Raw genomic sequence first — 13405 nt, 5'->3', positions numbered from 1 at the left:
ACACTGTTGCTCCTGGGGTATCGGCGAGGACCATTCGCAACCGTCTCCATGAAGCTGGGCTACGGTCCCGCACACCGTTAGGCCGTCTTCCGCTCACGCCCCAACATCGTGCAGCCCGCCTCCAGTGGTGTCGCGACAGGCGTGAATGGAGGGACGAATGGAGACGTGTCGTCTTCAGCGATGAGAGTCGCTTCTGCCTTGGTGCCAATGATGGTCGTATGCGTGTTTGGCGCCGTGCAGGTGAGCGCCACAATCAGGACTGCATACGACCGAGGCACACAGGGCCAACACCCGGCATCATGGTGTGGGGAGCGATCTCCTACACTAGCCGTACACCACTGGTGATCGTCGAGGGGACACTGAATAGTGCACGGTACATCCAAACCGTCATCGAACCCATCGTTCTACCATTCCTAGACCGGCAAGGGAACTTGCTGTTCCAACAGGACAATGCACGTCCGCATGTATCCCGTGCCACCCAACGTACTCTAGAAGGTGTAAGTCAACTACCCTGGCCAGCAAGATCTCCGGATCTGTCCCCCATTGAGCATGTTTGGGACTGGATGAAGCGTCGTCTCACGCGGTCTGCACGTCCAGCACGAACGCTGGTCCAACTGAGGCGCCAGGTGGAAATGGCATGGCAAGCCGTTCCACAGGACTACATCCAGCATCTCTACGATCGTCTCCATGGGAGAATAGCAGCCTGCATTGCTGCGAAAGGTGGATATACACTGTACTAGTGCCGACATTGTGCATGCTCTGTTGCCTGTGTCTATGTGCCTGTGGTTCTGTCAGTGTGATCATGTGATGTATCTGACCCCAGGAATGTGTCAATAAAGTTTCCCCTTCCTGGGACAATGAATTCACGGTGTTCTTATTTCAATTTCCAGGAGTGTATATACATGGTCAAAGAATTTCGATGACAGATAGAACACTGTACATAAGGAGCGCTACGAATTGACACAGAAATATTGATACTGATAAAAAATAAGTGAAAATAGGTGTTACACACTCTGGTAGTCTGAATTCATGGATTTCGCTAGTAATTATAACAACGCTATCATTCGCACATCCCATCAACTACACCATTTGGGTTTATTTCGCTGAGCTCGTATAGCCCCGCCCACTTTTGTCTCCGGGAAAGTGTTTACGTGTTTACTTCTTGGTGCGACGAGGATTCCCTTGGCAGAGACATCACGTACACTATCCCAGCATTCAAAAATCAGTTTATGTTTCGTTCACAAATCAACTCAGAATGTGTTCAAAAATGTTCAAAAACCAATGGGGATGCGTTTCAAAATCATGCGAATAATCGATAGACCAACGTGCGCTGGATGCTAGACGCTTTGTGAAACAATGTTTTCTTCTTGAAGAATATGAACTCGGCGCCAGTGAAAATGCTGCCCAGGGCAGATACCCCAGTTCGCTCCCACCTGCCCCCCCCCCCCCCTCCCCTAGACACGGGCCTGGTGAGGCGGTAATGCGTTACTGTCAGCAGTAACAACCGATCGAGCAGAACAGGGGTGTCAGCCTGCACGGTTTTATGACCGGCAGCCCAGTGAATCCAGTGAGTCTGTGGCAGTTCTTCACCGGGCATCAGTGGAGTTCAGCGAGAGTTCGCCAGCTGTGTAGTCCAGAGTTCGCACTTAGCAGCAGTCTGAAGACAGTAGCTGTTTGGAATGACTGTAAACAGTCCATGCAGATAGAAAGCACCACAGCCCTTGGTTCTCAGCCTGGACAGATTCGTGTAAGTGTCCAACTTGAACTCGATGTTGTGGCTTACGAGCGTGTGGCAGTAAACTAATGTTCAAGTACATTGTTGTAGTGATGTTTTAGAACCCGATCACGACATAGGTGTCCGCAAACACACACATTGTTGCAGTCACGTTGTTATCAACCAGCTGTACATGGTTATCAACCGGCTGTACATCAGATGTAAAAGTAGGTTTCCATAGTAATATTTTTAATTGCTTCATTTCTTCATAAAATCGTGTTCTTTATGTTTCAGCCTTCTTTACTGGAGAACATACTGTTAGTGAAATTTCTTCCAGAAATTCAACTTAACTGTAATAAGTACACATCTACTACCTAAAGCGACATACGAAAATCTGTGCCAGTCCAAAAGTCTCGTATTCTTTCCAACTGTGCTGCCAATGCAGTTAGGAAATTTCCGCCGCCTCAAGAAACCTTTCTCAATTTTCTTTCACATTTCCTCCATTCGTTCAGGCAAATACAGTGGTTATAAAACAATGTGCAGTTCTTGACACATGTTTGACTATGCTGTAGACAGTTATTCTTCCCACTCAAAATGAAAAAATTGATGACGTGATGTGTCACCAGCGTCCAGATGTCTAGAACGAAACGTGGTGTACCTTAGTAAGAAATACGTGGTATGAAATAAAATAAGTAATTTGCATGTGGCTTGACTGGCAGGTGATATTGTACAAGAAGAAGAACGTACAAGACTCAAAATATCCAGAACTCATAAAGGGAGGCACAGGTCCAGGCAACTAGTATAAGAATTGCGCAGGTCCAGGCCGGTTGGAGTTTCTTTCTGACACACTGTCACCACATTCCACATCATCAAATGTTGGAGAGTCTGTGGAACCATTGCCTGGCGATACGGACCAAGAGGAAGAAGCAGCAAGTGAATCTGCAGTGTCAGCGAAAACATCCAAACGAAAAGAAATAAACGGAGATGTGGCTGTAGTCATAAAAGAAGCTCGACCATAAAGACAATTTATTTTTGAGTTACGGTCACTCATTCAACCCATCCTGAACTCGAATATAGCTGATGATGGCAGTAGCCGAAACGAGGTAATAGATAAAAAAAAGTACTGAGCTATCTAGGTGGCTTTATCCACAAAACTTAGTATTGTGTCACGTGATTTCAATCTTATTTAGCACCAGTGACAAGATTGAAGCAATGTGACACGATAGTATGTATTAAAGCTCTTTCATACGTTGTTATGATAATGGGCTATACCTGAATTGTGCAAATAAGTTAATATCTGAGAACAAGTGAACTGCTTTCAGTTACGACCGAATAAAGCGGTGAGAAACCACATTCTCAAGTATACACGTAATGGTCGGAGGTTTCCTGCGTCGCTTTATGACGCAACTGATGCTTATGCTTGTTGATCGGGCAATATTTCGTATACTTACACCATTCTAAACACGATTTAATTTCTTCCACAGCTGACTGTCATCTCGTTATGAACGCTATAAATAACCATCGTTACTTAAATGACATCACACCGGTCTTTAGACCAACAAAGAAATTAAGTCAAGTACTCCGATCTGTGAAGGATAAACGCCCTCCTCTGTCGACATGTGGTGTATACAAAATTCCGTGTACGTGTGGTAAAGATTATATTGGAACTATCAAGAGGAACGTAAATGCACGGCTAAAAGACGATAAAAGTCTTTGCCGACTAGGAAAAATAGAGAAATCAGCTGTAGCAGAGCATGCTCTTCAGTCAGCTCTGAAACAGAAATTTTCTCTACAACGTTAAATTATTATCCAAGACTATGTAGAGAAACCATTGAAATTTATAAGAATCAGGATAATTTTAATAGGAAAGAGAAGGCAATGGAACGTAGCGACATATGGACAGTAGTTCTGCAAAATCGCTAGACAATTTTATCTTTGACAAGACGACAATCGATAGTTAAGTTTTATCTCTGACAAGGATTATCTCTGCTCATCACGTGTTACTTCGACCACGCCCCGTTTTCTACAGTATATAGGTCGCTCTCGGGCGTCCGACCAGTTCACCCCTTGGTTGCTCATCTCCTCTCCCATCCCCGCCCCCTGCCCCGTCTTCACCGTTGTGTCCCCCCTACCCTCCATCTCTACACCTCCATCTCCTTTCCCAAGGTGGCTTCCGTCAACTCCCCCTCCCGGATGATGCCCTCTCTCCCTCCATTTATCCTTCCTATCAACTCTGATCCTCACTCCCCCTCCTTTCCTCTGTCCTTTCCCTGGGATCCCTCTTCCCCCTCCCCTTCCGTCCTGTTTTCTCCCCACTAAACCTCTCCCTACCTCCCTTCCCCCCCAGTCCTTTTGTATTCCCCTCCTCTGCCTACCCCACTCCCTGTCGCGTCTGCCCCCCACCCCTCTTATGGGTCCGCATCCTCCATCAGCTCCTTTCCCGGTTCCCCCCTTCGCTTTTACTCTCCTTTCCCCCCCTTTTTTTGTCCCATCTTCTGTCCAGTTTCCCCCCACCTGCTCTCGACTGTGGTGTCACATTTGCCAACTTTTTATTGCAGTGTTCCAGTGATTATTCAGTGCTGTTTGTCTTTTTCGTGTTGCGAACAGAAACCATGCTGTCGCTAGGTGTGCATTTTCTGTCTTTTGCGAACAGAATCCAGACTGTCGCCGTGTTTTTTTTTTTTTTCCCTGTCTGCTTCGTATGTATTTTTATTAGCATCATCATCCCTCTGTTGTTGTTTTAAGTTCCACGATTTCTTTGCGCCTTGTTACTCTTTAAGTCTCCCATTTTATCGCCTGTTTTTTATTATTTGTTTCTCTTGATCTTTGTCACAAACTCTGTAGGCTGAAGAGCGGCATATTAAGCTGCTGCCAGCCCGCCCCCTTCGGGGGGAATTGAAATTCAATAAAGAAAAAAAAAAAAAGTCCGACCGGTCAGTCGGCAAGACTCGGCGGAGGAACTCCTCTGAGAACGTCCAACGCAGTCCTGGACGAAATGTCAGGAACAGAAGAGTTTCTTGGACAACGACTTCACATCCCAAAAGGTTTACCAGCAGCTATGATATTCGGTTATTTGAATATCATTTCCGTTTTAGCTCTGGTGAAGAGATGTTGTAGCCGGCCGCTGGTGGCCGAGCGGTTCTGGCGCTACAGTCTGGAACCGCGCGACCGCTACGGTCGCAGGTTCGAATCCTGCCTCGGGCATGGATGTGTGTGTTGTCCTTAGGTTAGTTAGGTTTAAGTAGTTCTAAGTTCTAGGGGACTTATGACCTCAGCAGTTGAGTCCCATAGTGCTCAGAGCCATTTGAACCATTTTGAAGAGATGTTGTAAAGAAGGCTTGCCACTCAAATTTTAAAAAAAAAATTTGATATCAACTTCTGAAGTGTTCGACACGTCCAAGATCAGTAAAGAACCGTGCAGACTAATGTAAAGGCTTAATAATCCCTTGAAGATAGTTCTTGAGACATTCCTTTGCCTCGATATATTATGGATCCGCTCTTTTTTAAGTGAAAAAAATTGGGTCGGACAAATAAAATAAAACCAGAACGATAAACAGACATGCGATCTAATGTCGTGACAGCCTCTTCGTGTCTTTTGGAAGCTTGAGGCCGTGGTCGCGTGCGTCGACATGTCCTGGTGTGTATGTAACCCCACAGCTGCGACGTGCTGAGACTATTCTGATGGTGCCCATTACTGTTGCCAAACTTCACAATTTTTTAGCAATGACGTATACCGATAGCTGTATGCCGATGACTCAAACTATATGAAACTTCTAACAAGACAAATGTACTAATCAATTCTCTTTAAGGTCATACAGCGCATAACAAGTGTGTTTCTGTCTCTCTGATGCTGCACTTAATTTCTTTCTTGTATACCGATGATAAGCAGTAAGAAGAATTTCATAATTCCAAAGAAAGCAGACGCTGACAGGTGTGGAAAGTACCAAATTATCGGTTTCATAAGTCACGGCTGCAACATACTAACACGAATCCTTTACACAAGAATGGAAAAACTGGTAGAAGCCAACCTCAGGGAAGATCAGTTTGGATTCTGAAGAAATGTAGGAACTCGCAAGGCAATACTGACCCTACGACTTCTCATAGAAGATAGGTCAAGGAAAGCCAAACCTACGTTTCTAGCATTTGTAGACTTAGAGAAAGCTTTTGACAATGTTGAATGGAATGTTGTTGTTGTTGTGGTCTTCAGTCCTGAGGCTGGTTTGATGCAGCTCTCCATGCTACTCTATCCTGTGCAAGCTTCTTCATCTCCCAGTACCTACTGCAACCTACATCCTCCTGAATCTGCTTAGTGTACTGATCTCTTGGTCTCCCTCTACGATTTTTACCCTCCACGCTGCCCTCCAATGCTAAATTTGTGATCCCTTGATGCCTCAAAACATGTCCTACCAACCGATCCCTTCTTCTAGTCAAGCTGTGCCACAAACTTCTCTTCTCCCCAATCCTATTCAGTACCTCCTCATTAGTTATGTGATCTACCCACCTTATCTTCAGCATTCTTCTGTAGCACCACATTTCGAAAGCTTCTATTCTCTTCTTGTTCAAACCGGTTATCGTCCATGTTTCACTTCCATACATGGCTACACTCCATACAAATACTTTCAGAAACGACTTCCTGACACTTAAATCTATACTCGATGTTAACAAATTTCTCTTCTTCAGAAACGATTTCCTTGCCATTGCCAGTCTACATTTTATATCCTCTGTACTTCGACCATCATCAGTTATTTTGCTCCCTAAATAGCAAAACTCCTTTACTGCTTTAAGTGTCTCATTTCCTAATCTAATCCCCTCAACATCACCCGATTTAATTTGACTACATTCCATTATGGAATATCCTCTTTCAAATTCTGAAAGTGGCAGGAGTAAAATACAGGGAGCGAAAGCCTATTATTTACAATTTGTACAGGAACCAGATGGCAGTATAACAGTCGTGGGGCACAAAAGGAACCAGTGGTCGAGAAGGGAGTGAGATAGGGTAGTAGCCTATCCCCGGTGTTATTCAATCTGTATACTGAGCAAGCGGTAAAGGAAACTCTTCGGTTTGAAATAAGTAATTACTATGATTTAGCAGCCTGATAGAGACAAAGTTCAGCTCATAAGTACGGTTTTTCTTTTTAATAGTGATTTATTTACGCACTTTACGTCAAAAATAATAATTTTGCATAATGAATGACACAATTAAATATTGCTCACACTGAAGCTAAGACTTTACCGTTGTTTACAAAACTCCATGCAAGTTTAATTTCCAAGGGATGGTTCTTGAATTTAGCACCACATTGAACAGTCTGACTCAACGAACGCAAATGCAATTAAAATGACAACAGAATTCATTGTTGTGGTAAGTGTGTTAAATCTGTAGGTATTTTCAAAACAAACGTATCCTCTGCTATACACTGAAATAAGAATTACTATTCAGATTCTATGTGTTACGATTAGTTTAATAATTAGTTCATTGCAATATTTCTTTCACTGTTCTGAACTTTACTGACCAGCAGTTATTTGAATGATAGGTGTTGGACTTTCATTCACGTTCATTTTTACGTGGGGTAGCGTCGTCACTGAACAATGAGCGGGTATAGAATGACGTTAAGGCCCTGTTTCACAGATATCAAAATTAAAGTTGGCAGTTCATTTATATTGATTCAAAGGACAAATAAACTGAGCCACTAGGTGGTTTACAGTTTTATCTGCGTTTCCTATCTGGCGGAGTACAATTCGATCTGTTTCTGCTAAAATGTGGAAGTTTTATCTGCTATAGTAAGACGGCAGAGGACAGTTTTCGAGTACAAGAGACACTGATACTTTATGAACTCTTTCAATAACATACTGCAAGTTTTCACGTGCATTTCTGTCTGTGATGCACTTACGAATCGCTGGTTGTATCTCACTCGACGCAAAAACTTCCCAAGTCTGAGATGTTTTACAATCCTAGGAATATGGCTACACTATCTTTACCATAGGAATGACTCATTACAAAAATTTTGCTTAGGCGGTAGTTGATGACTAGGAGGCACTGTCCAGTACAAGAATCTGCGTCGTGTGATTTCAGATTGAGATTTATTAGCTGATACTAGTTGAAAATGAGGTATGTCACGTCTCTTTATGCCTAGTCAGCAATGAAGATCAGTCCTGATTTCGAGTCTCGCTCAGGCACGAAACCTTTGCCTGGTTTGCATCAGCTACAGGTTCAGAATTTGAAACCATCTCCAGAAGTTTATCACCTCTTTCAAAGTTCAAACATATGCACAGCTAGCTGCTCATGAATTGTAATGTCAGTTTCTGTTAGATAACAAGGGTGATAAGTGACTTTCGGACTGCTCATAGATCCAAGTGCCGTCATTAATACAGTGTAACTACAAGTGATCCGTTGTCGATGGTGAGTTTTTTATGGAGCACTTGATGATGTTAATCGCGATTTTTTTAACTGGTTAGTTTATCCCAATTACGGTTCATAGATGCTTTGAGGGAGGGAGGGAGGAAGATTGAGTTAGTCCCGTCGACATCGAGGTCATTAGAGACGGATGGAGAATGAAATTGGCTGTACGTTTTGAAAGGCATTTGCCTAGAGCAATTTAGCGAAATCACGGAAAACCTAAATCTGGATGGCTGGACGCGAGTATGAATCATTGCCCTCCAGATGCGAGTCCATTGTGCTAACCACTGCGTCACCGCACTCGGTAGATGCTTGGCAAAACCTTTTAGAAGGCAAGAACACTTCGAATGATCATTGAACTTTAAGAGTCCAGATATTGCTGAAAAATATCTTAATCACCAAAAATTTAGTACTGGATTATGGAATGATTTATGTAGTTGTGTTATGGGCATTAGTTGTCTCAGATAAAAATGAGAGTAATAACGTTTTAGAATTGTCACTAATTGTAATAAACTTGAGTTTACACGCGTTAACGGTTGCCTCATATCTCATAATAATGTGTTCCCTCATATTTTTAAGTTTGGAAGGTAGGAGACGAGATACTGGCAGAAGTAAAGCTGTGAGTACCGGGCGTGAGTCGTGCTTCGGTAGCTCAGTTGGTAGAGCACTTGCCCGCGAAAGGCAAAGGTCCCGAGTTCGAGTCTCGGTCGGGCACACAGTTTTAATCTGCCAGGAAGTTTCATATCAGCGCACACTCCGCTGCAGAGTGAAAATCTCATTCTGGATCGTGGTATTAACTTAAGTGGGTGTAAGTTGCAGTAGTTACTGTGACATGAAGAGGCTTGCACACGACAGAGTAGCATATAGAGATGTGTCAAGCCAGTCTTCGGACTTAAGACCACAACAACAAGATAAGCAACAACAATTTACATCTGGAGTTATTGCCATACACAGTTATGTTCTTTAGCAGCCAATTGTGGTACGCGTAATGTACGAGGTCTGTTCAGAAAATTCCGGAGCTTTGTTCAGAAAGTTTTCCCTCTCTTACTTTTTACTTATTGTGTGTGATTTCCTCCGAAATACTCTCCGCCACAATTGATAAACCGCTCCTAACGCCGTTTCCACTTCCGGAAGGAGTGTTGGCACACCTTCTGCTGGATCGCGCAAAGCGCTGTCTGCGAATTTTCTTTTATCCCGTCTACCGTTGCCAATATTCGTCCTTTTGAGCATCTCAGCATCATAACCGTAGACCCATGTCTCAACACCGGTTATGATTCTCTCAAGGAATATCTCGTTCACATATTCGCGATCCAAAAGCTCTTCACAGACTGCGAGGCTAAGGTATTTCTGGTCTTGGTCCGTGGGACTAACTTGGTGGGACAGCGGTGCATTTCAAGACGCTGTGTCAGGATTTCATTTTTCTGAAATCTCTCGGACAGTGAGTCTTCGAGTAACACGCACAGTTTCGTTGACGTTTCTGACATGAGCGTCGAAGGCGTCCTGAACTAGGATCGTCTTTAACTTCCACACGGCCATTTTTAAATCGTGTGAGCCATTCGTAACACCGAGTGCGGCTTAAGCACTCAACACGGTAGGCTTCCTGCATCATTTGGCGTGTCTCTGTAGAGGTTTTCTGGAGTTTCACGCAAAATTTAATGCAGACGCGTTCCTCCTCTAACTGCCACCTCGAAATTCGCAAACTGTGCGGCGCAACGTTCTACTCAGTACAGCTCTGAACAACGACTAACAGACAACCAACAACGAAACTTCCGGCAATTACACACTGAACACAGGGATGCTAACCGCATTTCGCTCCAACACGCCATTGGTGCGAAATTGCAAATGTTACGTAATTTTTCGAACAGTCCTCGTACAGTCAAACGACTGTACCGAAACGTCCTTAGAGAACCTGCAAAGAAGGTGCGTTATGTGGAATGCATACCAGTCGGCGTAACGAGTTCAGGTCGTTCGGATACTTTTGAGCATGACAGTACATCTCGGAAAATGGGTATTACAGCAAAATAAAGGAAATTCGAGCTAATTCGGAGGCTTATCAACGCCGTTTATCACGTGAGTCATTCACAGTTGGAATAGGAAAGCTGATATGTCATAGAGACACCAGGATAACTGTGAGGTGGTGTGTGATGTATCAATGCAGATGTCGACTGTAAACAAATACTAAGCTAATTATTTATACGCTATAGTTGTTTAGGATGCAACTATGTGAAAATAATGAAAACATACATTGACGCGTTTCCAAAGTCGGGCTGTCTTCAGCCGATTGTCCATTCCAAAGTCATTAAGCAGACTTACCCTGACATGGGAAAGAGCATTCAATAAACAAAACCACTAGGACAAAAAGCCCTAATCCTGCATAGTAGTCGTGAAGTAAAATAATTAGGATTCTCGTCTTACATTTACATTCATCCACTTGCTTTCTTTCAGGTAGCTCACGATGCCGTTCGAGCATCGCACCATTCTTCAGCAATGCTTCTGGCCGCACCAGCTTGCTGTTCTTCCAGTTGGCCTATTAGGGCCTTGCAAAAAGAAATGCGTCGAAGGCTGTGAGGCGAAAACCGCTTAAGAAATCGTAATCCCACTGCCTACGGAAGAAGGCGTGATAGCTATGAGAGTGCTGTGGCCTCAACTCGCCGCTATAGGGACACTGCCGCACACACACGCGATGACAGAGCGAGTACGTGTTGGCGTCGACCGTCCACTGCAATCAGTCGAGCTCAAAACGCAGAAATGGGGGCTTCAAAAGAAGAGCAAAGGCATGTCGTGCGTTTTATTGCGGAGTAAGGAGTACCGGGAACTGAAATTCATTGAAGAATGGTGCTAGTGTGCGGAGAGTATTGAATTTCCGTTGCTATTCTGACGCTCTATCCGACCTCTGAGGCAATGGCTGGCTCTGTAACTCGCCACCCCATTCCACCTGCTGGACCGTGGTATCAGTAGCGTGGCGTGGCGTTCCAGACCGTGCGCCATCGGCCAACGATATTCCTCCTTCATTCAGTCGCTTGTGTCACGCCCTGACGTTGCATCAGACATGCAGTGCTCTTCGTACTCCTGTACCATTCTTTGATGAACTTCCCTCCCTCGCACTCCTTTCGACGTCAGGAAACGCACAACAGCCCTTTGTTCTTATTCTGAAGCCTCCATTTCACCGTTTACATCACGACTGAGTGCAGTCGCCAGTCGACGCGTGCATTGCTAGCGCAATTGTTACTTGCGTGTGCACTCATGTCCCTCTAGCGGCGAATTTGGGACCTCAGAGCTCTATAGCGATCACAACTTATTCAGCAGGCAGTGACATTACGATCCCTTAAGGGGTTTTCATCTTACAGTCTCCGACGCGTTTTTGTTATGACCATAACACACTGAAGAGCCTAAGAAACTGGTACACCTGCCTAACATCGTGTAGGGCCGCGCGAGCAAGCGGAAGTGCCGCAACACGACGTGGCGTGGACTCGACTAATGTCTGAAGTAGCGCTGGAGGGAACTGACACTACGAATCCTGCACGGCTGTCCATAAACCTGTAAGAGTGCGAGGGGGTGGAGATCAATTCTGAACAGCACTTGCAAGGCATCCCAGATGTGCTCAATAATGTTCATGTCTGGGGAGTTTGGCAGCCAGAGGAAGTGTTTAAACTCATAAGAGTGTTCCTGGACACATTCTGTAGCAATTCTGGATGTTTGCGGATGTCGAATTGTCCTGTTGGAATTGCCCAAGTCCGCCGGAATGCACAATGGACATGAATGGATGCAGGTGATCAGATGGTATACTTACGTACATGTCACGTGTCAGAGTCGTATCTGGACGTATCAGGGGTCTCATATCACCCCAACTGCATACACCCCACACCATTACAGAGCCTCCACCAACTCGAACAGTCCCCTGCTGAAATGCAGGGTCCATGGATTCATGACGTTGTCTCCGTACCCGTACACGTCCATCTGCTCGATACAATTTGAAACGAGGCTCGCCTGGCCAGGCAACATGTTCCCAGTCATCAACAGTCCAATGTTAGATCCAGATGAGGAGTAAAGCTTTGTGTCGCGCAGTCATCCAGAGTACACGAGTGGGCCTTCGGCCCAGGAAACCCATATAGATAACGTTTCGTTGAATGGTTCCCACGCCGACACTTGTTGATGGCCCACCTTTGAAATCTGCAGCAATTTGCGGAAGGATTGTACTTCCGTGAAGTTGAACGATTCTCTTCAGTCGTCGTTGGTCCCCGTTGTTGCAGGATATTTTTATGGTTGCGGCGATGTCGGAGATTTGATGTTTCACCGGATTCCTGATATTCACGGTGTAAGTAGGCTGTTTAAGTTTTTATATTGGTAACGCCACGTACCGCTCTGTATGTGATGTGTGCTTTCTGTGGCTGGTTTGCATTGCTGTTGGAATATCTGCCATTGTAGTGTTGGGCAGCTGGATGTGAACAGTGCGCAAGCGTTGCGCAGTTGGAGGTGAGCCGCCAGCAGTGGTGGATGTGGGGAGAGAAATGGCGGAGTTTTGAAATTTGTCATGAACTGCTATATATATTATGACTATTAAGGTAAATACATCATTTGTTCTCTATCAAAATCTTTCATTTGCTAACTATGCCTATCAGTAGTTAGTGCCTTCAGTAGTTTGAATCTTTTATTTAGGTGGCACTAGTGGCGCTCGCTGTATTGCAGTAGTTCGAGTAACCAAGATTTTTGTGAGGTAAGCGATTTGTGAAACGCATAGGTTAATGTTAGTCAGGGCCATTTTTTTGTAGGGATTTTTGAAAGTCAGATTGCGTTGCGCTAAAAATATTGTGTGTCAGTTTAAGCACAGTCATGTACAATTTTTCAAAAGGGGACTTTTCATACCTGATATTCACGGTACTCTCGTGAAATGGTCGTACGGGAAAATCCCCACTTCATCGCTATCTCGGAGATACTGTGTCCCATGGCTCGTGCGCCGACTATAACACCACGTTCAAACTCACCTAAATCTTGATAACGTGCCATTGTAGCAGCAGTAACCTATCTAACAACTGCGCCAGACACTTGTTTTCTTATATAGGCGTTGCCGACCGCAACGCCGTATTCTGCCTGTTTATATATCTCAGTATCTGAATAGGCATGCCTGTACCGTTTCTTTGGCACTTCAATGTATAACTAAGTAGCAACACCAGAAGATAGGAACGATTTGTAGAATGAGCTCCAGAGAACTGATGAACTGTCCAGGTTCTGGCAGTTGGCCCTGAACGTAAGAAAATGTAACATACTGCGCGTACATAGGGAAAAAGATCCACTAATGT

The sequence above is a fragment of the Schistocerca nitens genome, chromosome 4 (assembly GCF_023898315.1).
Source record: "Schistocerca nitens isolate TAMUIC-IGC-003100 chromosome 4, iqSchNite1.1, whole genome shotgun sequence".
Taxonomy (NCBI): Eukaryota; Metazoa; Arthropoda; class Insecta; order Orthoptera; family Acrididae; genus Schistocerca; species Schistocerca nitens.
The sequence above is the reverse complement of the archived record's forward strand: the minus strand, read 5'-3'. Positions refer to the sequence as shown.